The following is a 22318-nucleotide window of genomic DNA, read 5'->3' as shown; positions in this document are numbered from 1 at the left end:
TGTGGACTCTTCTATTTTGTGAGTCATGGAATTGAGGGAGTCATAATTATACCAGTTAATATGTGAGGCACTACCTTCTCGAATGTGCTTCCAATACCTAATCTGTATTATCAAATCACCCAAAGACCCCAAAAGGTCTTTATCCTTCTCTATTACAAACAAGAGATGGAAGTCATGATTTCAAAGTTTCTTCTTCAAATGGTAAAGTGAGTCAGGGGGCACCTGGGTGGCTCAGTCGATTAGGCATTTGCACTGGACTCTTTGGCTCAGGTCATGATCTCACAGTTCATGGAATCAAGCCCTGTGTTGGGCTGTGTGCTGACAGCAGCTGAGCCTGCTTGGAATTCTCTCTTCTCTCTATCTCTGCCCCTCCCCTGCTTGTACTCTCTCTACCAAAATAAATAAATAAGCTTAAGAAAAAAAAAAGTAAGGTGACTCATAACCAAGGTTAAATTACCTGGTGTTACAAAGTGTCAGGAAATATAGTTCTATTTCTCCATACCTTTAGACTTGATTTAAAAAATGAAAACAGAGGCACCTGGGTGGTTCAGTCAGTTAAAGTATCTGACTTCAGCTCAGGTCATGATCTCACAAGTCTGTGGGTTCAAGCCCCGTGTGGGGCTCTGTGCTGACAGCTCAGAGCCTGGAGCCTGCTTCTGATTCTGTCTCCCTCTCTCTCTGTGCCTCCCCAACTCATGCTTTGTCTCTCTCTCTCTCTCTCTCCCTCAAAAATAAAATAAACATTAAAAAATTAAAAAAAAAGAAAAACAAAAATAATATTGTTCATGACCCAGGCATTATAATTACTTTGCATTGAAAGCCATGTTGAGATCTTTAAGTTATTTTAAGTGTTATGACCTGTGGCTTCAGGAATGAGGTTTTATTTAGATAACACAAGACCTTTGTTGTTGACTGAAACCTGGCTTGATGCCTCTATACAACTAAATAATTAGGGAAAAAATACATTTAAATGAGAAGCAGATGCGATTTCCAGATCTCTATTTTCACTGTACAAAATAAATAGAAGCTTTCATCTCTGCATTTACTCTTTGGATATGCTGCATACCACACGAACCATTATTTAAAACATAGGGCATTCCTTTCACAAAGGTGAAGGAAATGGGGGTCTTCTGGAGTACTCATTCCTTCAAATCACTTTCTTCTCTATGAAAACTAAACAGGATTATTCATTCTTCTATTACTCCTTTCTATGCTTCCATGCCTGGTACTAAGCAAGTAGATGCAAATAGAATGGAGGAGCGCTGGTACTGAATGCAAGAATAGCAGGTCCTCCTGGTGATCTGTGGCTGGTAACTGACAACAGGCAAGGATCATACTGCAAATGCTCAATGTTCATCTTATCAGATGCAAAACCAGTTAAGAAGAAATGATGCCCAGGCAAAGAAAAATAAATAGCAGGACATCACAGGGTACCTTTGAGAATGGAAAGTCGTTTTCTTGAGCTTCTTTATCTGTTGCTATGTCAACACTCTAGCAGGTAGAGTATATTTTCAGTTTCTCTTCTCAGCTAGGAAGTTACACACTAGGTTCCTGAGCCAATTTTAAATGCTCGAGATGTTTGGATGGAGGAACTATGTAAACACAGGGTAAAGGACTGCACAACTTCAAAGCAAAGCATGTGTACACGGAATCCAGATTCCAAACTGGTGGTCTTCTGAGCTGATAGCTACAACGAGGCAAGCCAAACTGGCTACCAACCCCAATGAGAACAGATAGTCAGTGAAACTCTAATGTAATTTACCGAAATCACTTGTTTATTTGTTCTCTTTCACCATGCCTCATGCCCCACCATTCATCCTTTAAGGCTGTTTCTCTTGCTTACCATTTCCCTCCAGGTCTAGCACAGTGTCCAGCACACGTCAGTTATCAATCAATCAATCAATCAATGTTTGTGGACTGACACTATGAATGGATATAATTTAAATGTTTATTCACTTCCCTGAAACAAATACCATAATTTATCAGTTGCATGAATACACAAAATAAAAATGGCAGCAGCCACTTAAGAATCACTTAACATGAATCAAGCATTGTGCTAAGAGTTTTACTTGCATTATATTAATTTTAACACTCAAAATGATAACAGAAAGTAAGTACTATTCTCTCCATTTTATATATGACAAGCCAGAGGTTCAGACAGGTGAAGTGACTTGCCCAAGACCCAACAAGTGAGTGGCAAAATCTACTAGTCTGTCTTATTCCATAATCCTTACATCTTCTGCACTGCATTATGCCATCTGCTGAGTTTGAAAGGTTTTGAAAGTTTGTTCTGATACAATGTTCTACAAACTTAGATATTATACAGAAAGAAAGAGTAAACAGTTCTACCAATTAATTAATACCCCTTGTAATATCAGGATCAGGTTACCCAGCATATGCAGTGAATAAACTGTTCTTAGAATATAACCAATGATCCAAATGAACATTGTGATCCTTCCACACAGATAAAGGTTCAGTATTTGAATTGTGTTGCTATGAAATAAACCATGATGAAAAATTCATCCAGAACTTTTGATCTGAACAGACATTGAAGCAATTCTATCCCATATGTGCACATATAGATGCAAAAGAAAATAATACAATGTTAGAAATAGAGAATATATATATTATCAGTGTGACTGCTGCTGTTGCTGCTACCATTATTAATGATAATGATTATTATTTGTTATCATTACTATAGTTAAGATTTATTGGAGCTTGCTATTCTATACTCCAAGCTTTGTGGTAAGTGTTTTATAGACATTTTTTCATTTAATCTTCAAACAACTCCCTGAGGTTAGCATAATTAGTACCCCCGTTTTCCACATGAAAAATGTGAAGTTAAAAAAGGTAAGTAACATGTCCATGGCCAAATAGCTAGTAATGGTGGAGCCAGGCACAAAACCAGGTTTGTCTGGGTTCAAGCTGTGATCTTACCCAATCCTACGTTGTGTTTCATTGATGTCTACACAATTATTATGACTGAGGCCTCATAATTTTAATTTTGCAAAAGCTTTACATATATCTCACTTTGGTTCTACTGCCAAAGTAAGCTTGTGGACAGCTAATATGTACAGTAGGGTCTTCATTTTAATGGTGGAAAGATAAGTAAGTATTAAAAATCAAAGAGCTGCCCCTGATTACATGTGTTTTCTTTTCTCAAATTAGGAATAGTGTGGTTTTTCTTTTTTTTTTTTTTTTTTAAGTACAGTACAAGGATAAGGATCTTGCTATGAAAACATGTAGTAGTGTTTGCCAATGATGGGCTCATCCTAGACAAAATCGGCATGTGGTCCATGCTCTTCATTCAATAGCTGGTATTGCACACGCCTTTAGAAAAATTCTGGCATATTTTCTAGATTTATTCTTCTATATAGACTCTGAATAAAGTAGAATTGGGGGGCAGCATTTTGAACCCTCAGCTACTGCATCTGGATGAAATTTTAAGATACAAAGAATTTCCATTCATGGAAAATGAAATGAAAGATAAAGCTGAGTGACCTTTTGAAAACACTTTAAAATTATATTCTGTTTATTGAGTTCATGTCTTGGTCCAAGGTTCAGAATGAAATTCATTTTGTACAAGTAGCTTTTCTTCTTAAATCATTGTGAAGAAAATTATTAGTATATAAAAGGAAAAGATTCATTTGGATGTTTAGGGACCACATGTGCATTTGGGAACATGGAGATACAATTCTCCCTTTGGATAGCTGTAAGAATTGGGGAAGCCATTTAAATTCTCTCAGCCTCAGTTTTCTTATCATAAAATGTAGGGCTGGATCTAGCTTGTCTCAAAATTACTATGGAATTAGAAATCTATGATTCTTTCAGTCTACCTTAGATTGAGCACTTACATGTGCATTTATACTGCAAATGATCACATAAGAACTGCAGAGAGCCTCTCAATAAATTCCTAGGAAATAATTTGACAGTGTGACCAAATTATAAATAGCTCTAGTTGTCTAACACATATAAGAAGGTAACAAGATTTTTCAACTTGGTGCAGCAGCGATGATTATCTCAGCCTTTTTAGGTTTTTCTCATTGTCCTGAAACATAGGTATCAAGGAAATGGGAAGTAGAAATTCTGCGTATTTACTCCTGATGCTGATAACATCTATATTTGACATTCTAGAATAACAACATCTCCAGCAGCAACTAAGATATGCATGTTTCAGAACTGAGAAACTTTTAAAATCCCCCTATAAGCAATGCAGCCACAGAAGACTCTTAATAATTGATTATAATTGATTTTAACCTTGTCCTAACCTGGGCAAAATGGCAAAGCCAATCATCTTTGTCCAGATGGGGTATGAGAAAAGAGCCCCCAGTCCACATCTTTAAAAGCTCCAGACATGAGCAGAAGATAAAATATTTAGTCTGCCAAAGCCTTGACCTCCCAATTCCAGCCAGTTTTGAACTTGAATTGATTTCCGACAAGGCATCTGGGAGATGATTACAACAAAATGCACTAAAGCTGGGCAGCCTTTATTTTAACATCCCAGCAGCTTAACCTGTTAATAACAGCAATTGTTTTAGATACAATACCAATTTCTGTAACCGACGCAAGAAATGGATAACAGCAGCACAGTCTCCCAGGCAGTGCAACAACAACAAAAAAGCACAGCCAGTCACAGGAGGTACTGGCAGTATTTTTCAAAGAAACCTCAGTTTTCAGGGACCCAGACACCATCAGAGACCCAATTCTACAGTCTAAAAAAAAAAAGATCGTTAGCCAAAAAAAGGTTGTGTGTTGAGAGAGAAATCACTGTAAGCTAGGCAATCTGGAATCACATCTGTGTCCTGCTGATGAAAGCTGAGCTGTCCTGGGCAAGTCACTTCACATCTATATGCCTAATTTGCTTTGTTTGAAACAGTCCTGCCCAAAAAAGACATAATGTGAATCACGAATATGAACCCAAATATTATTTTAAATTGTCTAGTGGCCACAGTAAAAAAAAAAGTTTTAACAGAAAATTAATTTTAATATTAAAAAAATTTAAGATTTTATTTTTAAGTAATCTCTACACACAACATGAAGCTCCAACCTACAACCCTGACATCAAGAGTCGCATGCTCCATTGACTGAGCCAGCCAGGCACCCCTTTTAATATCTTTTTAAATATAATGTGTGTAAAATGCAATCACTCAATGTATAATCAATTTAAAATTATTAATGCAATATTTTACATTAGTTTTTATACTAAGTCTTCACAATCTAGTGTATATTTTATACTTATGGCACTTTTCAATTCAGGTTAGCCATATTCCAATTATTCAATAGGTACATGTAGCTACTGGTTAGCATATTAGATAGCAAAAGGTTGAAAAATGAGCAGGTTGAACTAATCATCTTGAGAAATAACATCACCTAAATGTTATTTCTGCTGCTCTTCATTTTAAATCAGTCTCAGGTTGAAAATGTAGATGTGACCTGTGGGTGGGTGAGAACAGGATGTTAGAGTGCCAGCCATTGTGGCCATGATTTTGAGCTTAGTAATCTCTAAGGTCCGTGCTGATGAGAGGACATGACCTTAACCCCATCCCTGATCAGCTGTCTTATTCCAGTTAGTAGTAAGTGGTGTAGAGTTGGTGGGCAGAGTGGGTGGTTGAAAATTTTCATGACATAGCCCAGCACATTCTATTAAATGAAATGATAATCCTCACCACTCACTGACCACTATTTATGTGCCATTCATGCTGCGTATATAAAATCACTTAATCATCTCAGCTCTTTAAGGTGGCAATCATTAACCTTATTTACCAGGTGATGGGCTCAGCCTCAAAAAGACTAATTAGTCCGCCCAATGTCAGACTCCTAGAAAGTACGGGGTGTGGATTTGAACACAGATTTTCCAGACTCAAGACCAGGCTCTTGACCACCATGATACACTGATTTAAACCTTCACTCCTATGAAGGTTTCCCAGATTGTAGAGACAAGAAGAGGTGTAGAAAGGTTAAAGTTTATTGCTTTCACTTTTTAATGACTAAGAAAGTCAGAAACAGTACAGCAGATGATAACATTCTAATAAACATATACTCCTCTCTTCCAGTCAACCATACCGGTAAAATGGAAGAAGGAAGGAAGAGAAGAGAGATAGAAATAAGGAAGGAAGGGACAAGGGAGGGGAGAAGGAGGGAAGGAAGGAAAGAGGTAAAAAAGAAAGATCCACAAAATACTGAGGCATTTCAGTAGAGCCTCAAGGCTCTGGTCAGAGAACTGGGACAACACTTTCCCTCTCTCAAACATATCCATGTTTCAAACTCAGACCACAATATACAAATTATACCTTTTGGCAAATGAATACATCATATCTGGTAAAATGTGGAGGAAGCCTTCTTCACACACTGAGTATGCTCACGCTCAAAGACTCACACTCAAATATAGACTCCTGCCATCACCTGGTCACCAAACTGTAATGTTAAGAGGAAAAAATTTAAATATCTACATTTTTATATATTTTCAAGAATTTTACATCACATCATATTAATCATTTGATAGTTCTTTCTACACTAGGGAAAACGATCTGGCATGGGAAATAGGGCTGTATGGAGGTATTTTTATTACATTATGTGCTATTTTTCCTTTCTGATTTCTGAGAGTATGGACATAGGTCAAATTGGTAATTTGGGAGTAAAAAGTTTCTTGTGAAAACTTCGTGTAGGATTTTGTGTTAATTTGATTTAAAACTAACTTTCCTACAGAGACATTTGGAAAGGGCCCAGTGGCCAATGTGCAGACAGCTCTCTGCAGCTGAGCCATGACATGCCCATCACTTGTAAACTAAATTAGAATCACAAAGTCTTAACCACCTCTATTTATTTATTGTGTTTCAACTTTGTGAGTCACTAATATCATGGCTGCAAAGATACTTGGCCAATCACATGTTAATATATTATGTACACAGGATGATAACAGTTCATATTAATTGCATGCTTACTCTGTATCAAGCCCTGTTTTGAGTGCTTTATGTGGATTAGTCCTCATCAGAAGTTACCCTTACTATGCCCATTTTATAGGAGAGGAAAGTGAGGTATATAATGTTTATAAACAGTAATAAATAATGGTTTTCCATTTTTTTTCTTATCTTGATCTTCTAGTACATTTCACATGGTCTCTTTAGCAACTTCCACCCAGCCACAACTATGGCTTAATCTAGGCCTTAGTCTGTCCATCATTCTCAATCCTAATCATAAAGTTCTCTGTGTTTATTGGTGGTAGAGGAAAGTTTTAAATATTCTATCAGTTATTTGTTACTGTATAACAAACCACCTCAGAAAGTTGTAGATTATAATTAAAAATACTGTTACGTGTATTTTATCACAATTTTAAAAATTAAGAAAGAAATTTAAGTCAAAATAAAAAAAGTAAAAATATTACTTCCTTATGACTCTGTGAGTCAACAAGTTAGACTGAATTCAGCTAGACGGCTCTTTTGCTAGTCTTACCAGGGTTCACACATGCAACTATCATCATTTGGTGGCTCAAAAAGGGCTGGATAATCTCAGATGGCTTCATTCACATGTCTAGAGGTTGGTGTTGTCTGTCAGCCTGGCCACCCGTCTCAAATGGGCTAGTCACTACTTCTTTTTGTGGCGACTGTGTTCTAGGTCCCAGTCTTCAAGCATTTTTAAAGCCTCTGCTTGCATCACATTTGCTGATGTCCCCTGAGCAAAAGCAAGTCTCACAGTCCAGCCCAGGATCAAAGTTGGAGACTTTGATCTGCTACACAAGAGTATGGGTCCATAACAATCTAACACATAATAAACTCCCTACATCTACTTCTCTTTCAAAATGGCCAAAACAACTCAAGCTTGAGCAGAAGACTAAATCAGAGAAGGAAATCCACATGTCCTACTGAGCCAAGAATATATCAGATTCTAAATTTGGCCTTAAGTTTGGGCCTCAGATGTAAATGAATACCAAGTCCCATATTTCCATGAAATATATCTCTTTTCATAACATGTTTTGGAAAGATGGCCACCAGTTTTGTATTTCAATGAAACACAATATTTCAATTTGGGAGGGCCAAACAACATTAAATATTTTTTACAAGATTCCACTGGATGATGACAATGGCTAAAGCTGTATTTTTGCCATGGGAACTTTTGTTTTACTGAACCACTAAAATTACAATTGCATGTACTCATCTTCTGTTGAAGTAATGAACAATGGTATGTCGGAGAGAGAAATTCAAAGTGCATCATTTATCTTATCCTATTTTCAATTAGGCCGAATAAAGTATAAAGTTGGTTCCAAACTACATCACAGAAACAGGGTGAGTAAATTTATTATACCACTAGAGTGCTAATCTTAGCAGATGGTAGAAAAAATATTTTTAGCATGAAATATGCTAAAGCAATAAATCTGAACAAGGTGGATCTTATCAACTAATATCTCCCTAGTGTGAGGTAAAACTCCTGCATGACAACTCAGCACTCTTATGAAGTCTGGTGGATGTGGTTAGATATGGTCCTCAGTGAGAGAGGGGAAAAAGAGCAAAACTGAGGATCAAATAAGAAAACAAACTATATGCCCAGAGCACTGCACTGAATTAAAAAAAAAAAAAAAAAAAAAAAAAAAAGAATGAACTGACTGTGCTATGTTTGAACTGCTGTTGCATTTTATTTCTGAAATTATGCCTGCCCCAGAGTCCTGTCAGTTCTCCATTTGGAAGTCTCTATTAGGTCATTTTTGGAGTAGAGGTGAGCTCACACAGACACACTTTGCTGCTGATCACCATTAGTTAAGGCAAGCATTCAGTGAGAAAGCCAACGGAGGGGCTCTTACAAACTGGGCTCTGGATCCATATACCTGAATGAGAGTTCTCAGTTCCATGGATACTTTTGACTCATGGTTCATCAGTATCCAGCTCTGAAGCCCAAGCAGATGGAGTAGGTTGCTCCATCAGAATATGCAGCATGTGATACTCAAGAGTTCTATAAATATGTACCAAGTGGAAGAGTAAGAAATAATAGAGTTAAAGCCATGATGTGTTTTAGAACCCTGTCTGAGAGGTAGTTGAGCTATAAAGTTTTCAGGGTGACCACAAACTATGTGTTTTATAACCACCTTAAATCTGATTAATGTTAATGTCCTGAAGAAGTGATATGTTACAGTAGATCAGAGTGGTGACGGGTCTGGGGTCAGAAAACAATGAATGGATGCTTAAATATGCTGCTAATTTTCCATATGACCTTGAACTTATTACATGATTTTTTTTCCCTGGGCTTTTAACTAATTATCTACAAAATAAAGAACTTGAACTCTAGTGTCACTACATAAAGAATGAGTGTGAATAAGAAGGAATGAGTCAGAATCATTAGAACAAGTTGCACTTTAGGTGAGCAACAATAAGCAGGACCCAGTGACTCCGGAGTCTAGGCATTCCTCTTAATTAATCCTGGAAATACGTCAAATAATTTGAATTATGCCTTGTTCATATACTTGAATTGAAAACAAAGCTAAAACCATTAAGATGTTGAAGAAATGTAGTCTGGGAAAATTATGAGATACCATCTTAAGTTTATTATACTTTCCATGGTCTATACTTTCCATAGTAATAGAGGTAGATGTTAGAAATTAATTAAGGGTTGAGAGAGTTCAGGAGAAAAACTACTCTGGTTGGTGATGTGGGGGTGGGAGGTGGGAAGGGGAGTGAGTACAGAACTATGTAGGCCACCCCTGGCTTTTTCCCCAATGCTCTCCCCTTTCAGACTCTCTCACTTGAATCTCTACTGCCTCAGGGTTAACATTTATAGACATTAATAAAACTCTTGTGGGAATGTGGGATTAGGGTAGGGATGAAGCATGTGTGTTGCTGTCCGTGGTTCTGATCATCTTACTGCTGTGTTGGCTGTTTTCCCCAACAATAGGAAACCTTTGAGGATCTTTCTCCAGTTTATTCAAAATGGAGCAAGTATTTCTGAATTAGTTGTGGAAGATACTAGATTAAAAGGTGTGTATAAAGACAGAAGAGGAGATATAGACACTAAGAGATTATAAGGGAGAAACAAATAAAAATATGTTGATGTTATTATCAAACAATCACAGGTACCATATAATAATCACAGGTACCATAAATAAAACTGTAAATTATCATTGCCAAAATTTGGAACTACTAAATGAGTACAACATTTGTGCTTGAATCTACATAATCATGGAAAATCCTGATATAAACAAACACATTTAGGGCAAGGGTGAAGAACATCAATCTGGTTCACCAGAACTCATTGGTTGAATCACACCAAAGAGCTTACAGCCTTCTTTGACTTAGCATTTTCCCCTCTTGATGACATTTAGCAATTTTACACTGTCACAGAACAAATAGAATGGTTACTTGTTTTGCATTTAATGTAGCTAATTCTATGTATGTTTGGCATTGTACCATTTTTCTGAAGTATTCCTTGAAGAACTAAGGGTTAGGGCTTCCCTACATCCCTCAGCTGTATTTATGTGTCCAAATCAGGTAAATTTCTTGTTAAAGAGAATGCTAGTTGTACTCTAATATCTGTTCTCCAATTTTGTCCCATAATAGCAGAATATTAAGCCAGGACCCCACAGAATTAAGATTACATTTCACAGTATCTCAGAAATAACAAGTGGCCAAGTGATTAAGTTCTAGTCATTAGAATAAAAGTGGAAATGCCTCTTTGCCATCTTTTTTTTTTTACATTTATTTATTTTTGAAAGGCAGAGCACAAGTCGGGAAGAGGCAGAGAGAGAAGGAGACACAGAATCTGAAGTAGGCTCCAGGCTCTGAGCTGTCAGCACAAAGCCTGATGTGGGGCTTGAACTCACAAACCATGAGATCATGACCTGAGCCAAAGTCAGACGCTTAAACGACTGAGCCAGCCAGGTGCCCCCTGCCTTTGCCACCTTAAAAGAATCCTATCTTGGGGCACCTGGGTGGCTCAGTTAAGCATCTGACTCTTGATTTTGGCTCAGGTCATGATCTCACCATTTGTGAATTCGAGCCCCATTTCAGATTCTGTGCTGATGGTGTGGAGCCTGCTTGGGATTCTCTCTCTCCCCTCTCACTCTGCCCTTATCCTGCTTGCTCTCGTTCTCAAAATAAATATATAAACTTAAAAAAACAGAACCCTGTCTTTAGAGCACGCCTCTCCTTTTGTTCTCTTCATAACCCATCCTCTATCTTGCAGCCTGCATTATCAATGCCACAGGAGACCATAAGGTTGAGGACTCTAGTCTAGGGTTGGTGGAGTGGAGAACTCGAAGGCCCAGGGGAAACAGAGCCACCATATAGCCCTGGACTGCATTCCTCTAGAATATCAAGTCAGAGAGAAATAAGCACATGTTTTTCCCCTAAGCCACTGCCATTTTTTTTCTGTTACTAGCAGCTGAACCTAATCCTAATTAATACACTATTCATCAACGTTTGATGAATGCACAAATACTGACTCAACTCATGTATACTCAATCAAAAAAAAAAGAATCTAAAGAAAAATAACAAACCGACAAGCAGAGTTCCATGAGGTTCTTTTATTAATATATTAAGCAGGCATCCCCAAATATATCCATTGAAGCACTGAAACTAGAGTTCCTTTTCATCAAAATAAATAAATAGCCTTTCCAAAAATAATGTATATATAACATGATATTTTTTAAGAAACAGTTTTCTTCCTCCAAACACTCTCACCCCTTACCCAGGAGAAATACTATGAGCTTCACAATAAACCTTTTAAGTGGATGATAACAAGAAGCTTGAAGGTACCATCCACTGAAAATGAGTTAGCCATCCTAGATTTCTAGGCTCCCCAAAGAGATCAGGACTCTCTTTTCCTGGTAATATAGGTGTGCACTTTAAGATGATTTTTGCACCAAACTTAGTATTTTCATGTAGTATTAGGAGTGGCCAGAATCCCATTAACTCTGCCTCTTATGGAAATTGCTGTGACCCTTATTTCCAGCATTTGGACCAACTGTCAATTGTCTTTGCATGTGAAAAATGGTGGTGGTCTCTTTGTATGCAGGCAGGCTGCATTTCAAAATGGACAACCAGGTGAGAACACTTTACAGAAAGGACCAGAATTCCTCTCCAGAGTCCCTTCCTTTCTTTCTTCTATTGCCTGGAAAACACCAGCAAAGTTTAAAATTATTGGCGACCAATTGAAAAAGAAAAGGAAATCAAAGAAACATTTATTCCCTGAGATGCAGCCCTATTTCTTTCACCTTTACATAAGAGTACAACGGTTTCTGTCAGGTCTGGTTTTTGTGGAGGGGATGGGGTAAAGAAAAGCCCATATACAAGATGGAAAACATGTTTCTGAGCACAAGCAGAAATGTTCTTGGTTTCAAATGTCATATGAATACAATATAAAGCAGGGCCATACACTTTTCTCGAATTCTGTTAATGTTATTGACTTTAAAACCTGGGTTCTTTAGAAATAAAATCAAATACAAAAGACATAAATGGCAGTACTTTATGCCACAACAATGAAGGATTCATAATTTTCCACTACAAGGCTATCATCATTTCAATTCCAATCCACCTGGACACACAACTAAGTATTGGTAGCCATCGGGACTGCAGTCACTGGAACAGGCATCCATAAGAGGATCAAGATGCTTAGTGAGTCCATTTCAGAACACTAGCCTAATGAAGCTAAGATATTTATGCTCCAGTTCCCACAAATACCCCTTAGTTGATCTGTAACTATTGCTCTCCACCAACTGCTTAATTTCAGCTGAGATTCGATATTGGCTACAATGGGAACTGAGTGAGCATGTGTGGACGATTCAGGGCAAAGACATTCCCAATGTTAGAAAGATAATCACAACACGTGCACTGCTAATCAGAGCTAACTATGTCATCTTCGTTTACACAGGAGTCAGAGACAACTATTATTAGTCAGACGACTTTGCTATCTGAGCAGTTTGGTCCTGACTCAACCTCAACAGAAGAGATGAGAACTCTTCCACTGGCAACATGCTCTTTTTCCAAGAGATTATTTTACTCCATGGGTTAGAAATAGCAGAGTGATAGGGGTAGAAGGAAGAGAGGAAATGACTCTTGTAATGTGGCATAGGTTAGATGCGGGCAGTAGAGTTCAAGACTGATACTCTGCTTTTTCCAGCATGCCTCACCACCCCTGGTATGTTTCCCTTCTCCCTCTTGACAATGTTGGATATTAATCTTAGTTAGGATCTCCAAAGAGGAACAGGGTGAAACACATATTTAATAAGAAATTTGAGAAATGGCTGTGTGACTTCCCTTTATTCCTGCTTTTCCCCCTCACCACTGGGGCTTAAAACTGTGCTGAAGAACATGTGGAGTGGCCAGAATTCTGTCACTGCCACTACTAGTGTCCCTATGTAGTCAGACAATCCCTGTCCCTACCCAGTTTGCATACAGGGAAATGTTAACGTTCTCATAATTAACCCCCCCCCCCCTCGCAATCCTCAGGGCACGTTACACTATATCATCCATTTAACTTTATTGTGATTGATCTGTGTCAACTTTAACTATACTCACAAGGAAGTCAATAAATAAAGATCAATAGTTTTTTATTTCTTCAGATTTTTTATTAGAAGGAATAGATGGGTTAAATAACACTAGCAACAGCAGTGGCACAGAACCTCCCTCAGTGCTTTCCTTGGTAAAAACTATATCAAAACAAATCAGATTTAAATTCACAAATGGGATTGCATCATCATCTGATCTGTCGTTAAGTTGCCTTCAGCAGTTTTAAATGCAAATATTGAAACAAACAGGGCTTGCATGTATCTGTCCTCTCTGAGATGAATTCTTTTCACAATATGCCCATTCAACCTCTTATTCTTAAAATCTCTAGCTTTTGCAGTTCTGGTTTAATGTATTTAATGACGTGTCAAGACTGAGTGGTACTCTATGGATGAAGAAGGCTCGGGTTCAGATGGACAAATGAGTAATTCCTCGTTCAAATAAGGGAGGAGAAGCCTGGACCATGCTTTGTGTGTATTCAAATGGACAGACATCTGGGGATGATCAGTTATGTATAGACACCATCCAGAGCTATAACAGGACCCAAGAGGGCTCTACCTTGTCAGGTGTTAACAGTTTAGTTGCCAGATCTTGATTAAGTATGGGAGGATTAGGGTGAGAAGGAAGGGGCTGGTAGAGAGGAAAACGGATTCTAAGAGAAGGATTAGGGCTACCAGGGTGATGGCAAGAGAGCATTTATAGGATATGGATCATAAACAATCTAAATTCCAATAGAGAAGGATTTCACTATTTTGATAACTAGGATGACCATACACGTATGTGTCAGCTGCTGAACGTCAGCTATCCTAGAAAGAACTAAGAATAATATTCACACACACACACACACACACACACACACACCACTGGAAGTGTGACCATCACCAATTTGCCTTACATGAGAAAAATAAGGCTTTCAAAATCTGTGACACCTGTAAAAAAGAATGGGCGGTCAAAGCCTTTTTAGCAATTTCCTACTATTTTAGAGTGTTCCCATATAGGAAATAATTATTTCTACTATTATACATGTGTTATCTCATTCTAATTTCAAAATAAAAGCATATAAATGAATTGAGGGAAGTCTATATACAAATTTCTCTAAAGTCAGAATCGCATACAACTATCTCCCTATTGTACACTGCCACCCAGGTGTCCTGATAATGCCTAAAACGGATTGTGTCCAAACTATGGTCTCCTCCTGCTACTTGTTAAAGAAAGGAATCCTCATTCTCCCAGTAACTCAGTTGTGAAATATACTCATTATTTTTTAATGCTTCCTCTGCTTTGTTCCCTACTCACTGAGTATATTGTGATAGCTCTTTCACTGATCCCCTTAATTCAATTTGGTAAAAAAAAAATAAGTATAGATATGAAAAATACTAATGAAGAGACAGATCATCTATCTTCAAAATATTACTATTTAGTATGGGCAATAAGCAGGTATATAAAGAACTGTATATAATACAATATACATTATACAGAAGTACCACAAGACAGACATGGATAAAACACGATGACAGTTCAAGAGTGGAGGGGAACACAGTTGAAGGTCTCAGGGAGACCAAGGAAGAATGTAGGCTTGAAGAACAAGGGAAATTTTGTCAGAAAGAGGAAAGTGGTGGAAAGGAAGAAAAAGCCAAATCCAAACAGTCTTGAGTAAAGCTTAAGGAATTGTACACACTGTATGTTAGCCAATTCACATTAAATTATATTTAAAAAAAAGAAAAGACCAATGTGATTTTAGAAACAATGCAATGACTTTGGCTAAAGTAAGGGTTTCTATATATGTACTATCTATTAGGACAGTAATGAAGGAAAATACTCAAATGTTAAATTGAATTCATATTATAGAGGGTCTTGAATGCCAGGCTGAGACATTCTGTACATAATTGAGAGGGTAAGAAAGTACCTAAAAGTTCACTCAAGGTCAGTGCATGGTGCTACTATTGACATAGGGTATTACATATTGTTGGTGGAAAATGGATTGCTAAGCTTTTTGAGAAAACGCTCTGTCAATATTTATTAAATATAAACAGACTCTTAGGGGGAGAGAGCCAAAGCATAGGAGACTGTTAAAAACTGAGAACAAACTGAGGGTTGATGGGGGGTGGGAGGGAGGGCAGGGTGGGTGATGGGTATTGAGGAGGGAACCTTATGGGTTGAGCACTGGGTGTTGTATGGAAACCAATTTGACAGTAAATTTCATATATTAAAAAATAAAAAAAATAAAATAAAATAAACAGACTCTTAGGGTACCTAGTTGGCTCAGTTGGCTAAGCATCTGACTTGATTTCACTCTGGTCATGATCTCACGGTTCGTGAGTTTGAGCCCCACGTTGGGCTCTGCACTGACAGCATGGAGTCTGCTTGGGATTCTCTCCCCCCCTCTCTCTGCCCCTCCCCTGCTTGCTTGCACAAGTGTGTACACGTTCTCTCTTTCTTTCAAAATAAGTAAATAAACATAAAAAAGATAAACAGACTCTTTAACTCAGAAACTGTTCTTCTGGTAATCTTCCCTGTGAAAACATCAGTCCACACAGATACATATAATACAGACACATTTTTTGGACAACTGGTTTAAACTGCTAAAAAAATTTAAAGCAGATATAACATGAATGCCCATCATGGGACAAATAACTGAATGACCTAATGACATAGAATCCCATTAATAATAGCTAGGTCCTATTGACCTGAAAGGTGTCCATGATATAATGTTACGGGGCACATTTAGTATATATATATGAAATAATATATCGCACACACATATCATACATATCACACAGACATACATACATATCCTATTGATATAAAATAAAAAATTAAAAAAATCAATATGATTAAATAAAATGTGTATAGATAGATATGTGAAAAGTGACCCATAAAACTATTAAAAAAAAAAAGGCATGTTTATCACAGATCCTGCAATTCTCCTTATTACAGGAAATTTTTGGAAAAAGTAAACTGTTTAGCTTACAAGGCAGTATTCAATAAAGTCAGCAGTAAATAATATTCAGTATGTATATTATTAGGAAAAAAAGGAAAGTCAGATTGCAAAATAGTATGCCCAGTGTAAGCCCATCTGTATATATACCCCCATTTATATACAACATAGTCTGAATGGGCATATACCGATATTAAAGATGTATATATGTATGCATTTTTGATTGTTTACTTCCATTGCTTTTGTTTTTGTTTTCTCTTATTCGTTAGATATATTTATTGGAGGATCTACAGGCTGACAAACACTGTCCTAAGCTCTCCTTTCTTGTTTTCAGTTCCTGTTTGAGTTCAAGTCTGCTAAGTGGTATGCCACTTGAGGGAAATGGCTTTGTTTTCTCATATTCATATTGATCATTGTGGAAAATACATTTTTTTAAATGTGATAAGAAATCAATAAATATCCACTGATTACCTGAATAAATATATGAATGAACATAAGCAACTTGCTCAAGGCTACTCGGCTAATATGTAGCAAAGCTTGGATTATAGATGCCTTTACTTCCTCCTTCACTTTCCTCTTGATGGATATAGTTTGACCCTTTCTAGTGAGCCTACAGTGGAAATTTAACAGAGGAACTTGTCCAGTATTTTACAGAGAAGACTTTCCATAAGGCTATATAACCCAAAAAATTCTGAGAGGATTATTGGCAAGCTTTGTCCCCTCAAAAGTGAGCACAGGTGTGGAGGAAATTAAAATCAAATGTCTATAACTAAAATGTCAGGATAATCATTTACCAAGGTATTATGTGTTCTGAGTAACGTGAATCTTCTTTTCTGTTGTTGACTGCCTCTCTCATCCCGACTTTTTAGTTCCCACATATAAATGAAACATCTTCCTGAAAGAGCTTGGATCTATTTGCCAATGGGTTTATGATTCATGTTTATATAGGTCGTAAATCCTTTTCAGGAATTACAAATATACCTTGCCTTGCTTTTCCTAAGCTGTTTGTTTTTGCTATTACTTTACATATTGTTCTGTGTGTCCAAGATACCAGAGACCTGAGCATTCGGCTCAGCAAATGTCCCCTCTTCCTTTTCTATATTAATGTTGAATACCAGGGTTCATAAACTGTAACAAAACCAACATTCCAGCCCATGTGGGTTTTCTAACCAACTATGAGTTAACTACTTAACGCTTAACAAATATCCAAGGACTTACTTGCATAGAGTGAACTGTAACCTATTTAAGGATGGGATTTCTAGACACCTAAACTAGGAAAAACTAAAATTTTCCTAATTTGCTACCTATTTAACAGAGTGATTGAGAGTCAAATGAATAATAGAGATGGAAGTGTTTTGTAAAGTTTCAAGTACTGTGCACATACAATGAAGTATTAATTTGACTAGCATTCTTTGTTTCGGTCTGTATCTCCATAACTGACAATTGATGAAAGTCAACAAATACCAGCATCTTTGGGATGTGAGTTCATTTAAATGGAGTTCAAATGATAACAGACATATAATATGAATGTCTCAAGCCCTCCCATCTTCTAGGTACACAGTCTCCTTTAAATGTCCTGATGAAATGACCCAGGCTCAGCCTAGTCCCACACATGGGAAATGTAGTACAGTCCCTAACACATTTGAGAGTTTCCAGGAAGGGAAGGATGTCCTACTTTCCTGGTCACTCCCACTTATTTCTTTCTACTTATGGCCCTGCCTCCCCAGACTGCCCCTCTTTCCTTGGTCACTTTACCCATGTGCATCATCTCCTCTGTCGTCTTTGCTTCCCCAAAGTACCACCAGTACAAAGCTATTGCATGTGACTAACTTTAATTTTTACTTTGGGTAGAATAGAAGAGATCATGACACAACACCAAATAGAAACAACCTAAAATTGCAAAGCAAATACCATTAATCTTAAAGTCCCTTGGTCATCCTTGTTCCAGGGAATTTCTTGCCCATCATTTCTTTCCTTAAACACCCAGGCAAAAGTCCTCTGCCCATCTCTTTTATCGACTGTCACTATAAAACTCAAATTTTATGTTTTTCAATTATGCAAAACTAAATGAGTATTTCTCTCACTTCTTTTCCGTAATAGATCCAAAGGATTTTGTCTTTCTGAAGAAAGAGGGCTCCTGAAGGTATTTTCCTACCCAAAAGTGTCATCTACCCCTAAATCACACCATTTCAGCAAGAGAAAGGTTTTTTTTTTGGTTTTAATTTTGTTTTTTGGTCTTAATGTTCTTATTGTTCTTAATAATTCTTATTAATTAATGTTCAAATTCTTAGGCAGGGTGGTATTGGCAGTGTGGTGTCAAAGGATTTTCATTAAATGCACCTTGTCTTTCCTCAAAGGGTTGTTTGGGAAGCTTTCAGAGCTTCGGTAAATCTTGTCCTTTGTAAAGAGATTCAGCATGAAGGTAACGGGTGGGAGAGGTATAAGCCTTTAGTGTAGGCACCTAAAACTTCCTAAAATTACATTAAGGCATCACAATACCTGAGGCTGCTCTTGGAACCAACCTCTTCAAGGCGATGTCCACTTGCCAAGATTCTATGGGTAACGGTCTAAAGTTATGTGGTTCTACAGATGGAATATTCAATGATGTAATGAAACCACCAGCCCAGCACAAGTGACTGTGCTTAAAAGTAGCAAAGAGTGTCATTTTAATATCCATTGATTTACTCATAATAACAGTTGCAATTTTTGAGTGCTCGCCATAGACTTTGGACATATTCTGCACATAGTCTCTCTGATCCTAAAAGCTGTGCAAAGTACGTATTACATATTATCCTTCTCTTTGTTAGAGACGTCTGATGTTTCCCACGGCCATTGAACTGGAAAGTGGTGTGCCTTCAAAGTTCAACCTTTCCGCTTCCATTCTGCTCTCCATGTGTTCCTGAGCTGGCAATAGACTGACCACCCATGCCTGTGTTCCCTTCAACTCTGGGTCCTGTTGCTCAAAACAGCTCTAAGTGGAAGGGCCCAAGAAGGTATGACTATCCTTCCTGACATCCACCTTAAAGGTCGACTGCATCCCACTTTTCTTTAAAACCATTTATGAATCTGTCATTCATAAATTTGTCCAAACCCTTTTAAAATCCATTTATATTTCCTTCCAGTATCACCTTTTAGGATAATGAGGTCCCTTGTTTTATTACCCACTGTGTGAATTAGTGTTATCTTTCAGTTGTCCTTAATTGACCTTCATCAAGCTTCAGAGGGCATCACCTCCTCATTTGCCCCAGGCTAATGGACCCTTAACTATCCTCACATCGTCCATCTAAGATGACAGAACATTTAGAAGAACGCGATTACACCCAGGAATGACACCATTCCTCGGTAACCAAATGGTAAATGTTGGGTGGTATTGGGATTGTCAAAGATGCTCCTTCCACCTCAAATAAGGTACACAGTATCTTAGGAGGCTGCTGACCAAGCAGCAATGCCCTCAGTGGTCCTGCACTAGCACGTCTCCTAAACCAACCAGTTTGGGAGGTTTTCCACATGAATCTCAGCAAACCCTAAACTTTTTGGCATCAGATTAAATAAAACTCAGGTAAGGGATGGGGGTTCAGACAACTACTGAGAGTAAAATAGGATCATGATCGTAAAGGCATTCAGTTGTAGAAAACCATGAGAATGGATTCAGACACAGGGAAAGGTGATAGTCCATCCTTGGAAACAGGGCACAGCAGACACGTGACTAGGAGGAGCCTCCTCACTGGAAATAGAGCACAAAGTCAAGCAAAACTGATTTCTAGGCAAGTAAGTTTCCTTAGACTCATGAGAAAATATGTATTTTGGTGTGATGAAAATGTTCTGAGATTGCAGGGAAAGAGAGCGGCAATCTTCTCATTTTATATGTACTGAATTTATTGAGAAGTTGCTACTCATTGCCATGTAAACATGAAACAATATAACTTTTTTCTAGCACCGCCTCCCACTCTACCATGTTAATCCTTACCTCCCCCGATAAATGGTTCTCTTCATACCTTGCTGTTTCATAAACCCCCAGTCTCTTTCAGGATAGATTTGTCTCATTTAAGAGTCACTCCGATTCATTTAAAAACCATAATCTCAAATATGACTTAAAGTTCTCTCCCCAGCCAAGCCTAGAGCCATCTGTGACCTCGAAGGGCTTGGAGTAAGGCTAAGGACACTGAGGTCACGCTATCTTCTCGTTGCACAGCATCTTTTCTCCAGGACCACTGCACGCTGGCAAGCTGGCTGAATGCTGCATAATTCCAGTGATGTCACTCAACAAAGACTACAAGGCAGACAGTACCCTCACCACCAAAGTTATCCCAACAAAGAGCCCTGTTACTTTAGTGACATTCCTGAAAGTTAAGCAGTGCACAACATGTACATTCGTGGCTCATGGCCAACTTGCCAGCTCTTCCAGTTTTTTTAGAATAGGAGAGGAAAGAGAAGCTACTAGACCAGTATCATCTTAACTGATTAGGAGAGACTCCAGCCGATTGCCCTGCTTTTCTGGCCTTCTCTGTCGTCTCAGTGAGGAGAAACCATGTGTGTACCTCCCTCCTCTTCTCCCTCTCCTTTTCTCTCATGGGGTACTCATGTGGGCCCCGTGGGGATGGGGGACAGGGACACATACTACGTGGCTCTCTGCCAGAGACTTAGCTCTGCCTCCACTGTTCCAAACCTTCCACCCTCACCTTTATCTTCCTCCAAGAAGTGTTCTAATCAGGAGTGGGGTCAATATACAACACTCCTATCCCTTACATCTCTACACCAGTACTGAAAAGAAAAAAAAAAAAGGCTTTGAGTATAGATATTCATATTTTCAATAGATTAAAAAGCATAACTTTCAATTTTCCTCGAAAATCATCAGATCATTCTTCTTACTTTTATTCAGCATTAGACACTGTGCAGTTTATCAACTTAAGATTGGAAAAAAAAGGGAAGATTAAGTTGTATCCATTTATGTAGGTTGGTGGAAATGCATATTTTGCAAGCATCTGATCAGATGCTTGGTTTCCTTCTCTTGCTATCTATAATGACATACATAGAGCTATGCTCAAGGTTATAAATCTTTCTCACACGAACTTACTAGAAGTGACTAAAAACTAACTTAACCTGTATTAGATATAGTTCCGGATCTGCAGACACATTTAAGCTCTCTTTAAGCAACAAATTGAAGCCATCACTCTACCCAGAAGTCAGATCTGGTCATTGTCCTAACTGATTAAAATTTAGAAAAATCTGCCTAAAATAAATCATTCATGTAAATTAACCCTCAAGAGGAGCTCTCTTTGAGTCTGGGCACTATTTATATATAGAACAGTTTGCCACAGCTACCAGTGACATCCAGAAGCATTTGGGATGAACGAGTGCTGAGTCACTTTAAAACTAACAAAGTAATACAGGCAGTTATCACCCAAATACATTATTTATCACAGGGGCCTCCGGACGCCTGTGCTTACCGAGGAACCCTCCTGTGATATTGAAGGCCAAGGCATCTCCTCTCCTTAACAACAGTGTTGTATCTTTGGCAACTCGAGCAGGAACTCAGAAAATCAATACCACTTCATGAGCCAGGTCTCGGTCTTCTCCTTTTACGAGGATTCTGTCAATGCAAGGGGCCATTACTGTACTTTAAAGGCATGATATAAAATTGCTTCGACAAGATATAAGACACACCGTTTGCAAGAACCTGGTGAGAGTATTTTAGTCAAAGTTAAATAGTTTCATCACGTAATTACTTCAATTGGCAAAGCTCCAGCTGAATGTGCTCTCGGAGGGGCTGCGCCTTCTATTCTGGTTGGGGGATTGTGAGGGAGCCCTGTCGATCGGATTCAGGTTGTTCTAAACAAGGTCAAACTGTTAAAATGGAGGCAGAGCCCAGCATCAATGCCATTGGCAATGACACTGC

At 38.1% G+C, this 22318-nt stretch overlaps 1 long non-coding RNA gene across 2 annotated transcripts in view; it reads right to left on the bottom strand.

Moving 5' to 3' along the window:
• Positions 1-22007, bottom strand: part of LOC128773517 (uncharacterized) — a 241260-nt gene extending 219253 nt beyond the window's left edge. For both annotated transcript variants that reach the window (XR_008417854.1, XR_008417855.1), the window contains exon 1: positions 21870-22007. This is a non-coding gene — a long non-coding RNA (uncharacterized LOC128773517). The remainder of the gene's footprint in view (positions 1-21869) is intronic.
• Between the last annotated feature and the right edge of the window lie 311 nt (positions 22008-22318).

This window comes from Panthera pardus, unplaced genomic scaffold (genome assembly GCF_024362965.1).
Source record: "Panthera pardus isolate Hobbes unplaced genomic scaffold, ASM2436296v1 HiC_scaffold_25, whole genome shotgun sequence".
NCBI lineage: Eukaryota > Metazoa > Chordata > Mammalia > Carnivora > Felidae > Panthera > Panthera pardus.
The sequence above is the reverse complement of the archived record's forward strand: the minus strand, read 5'-3'. Positions and strand labels throughout refer to the sequence as shown.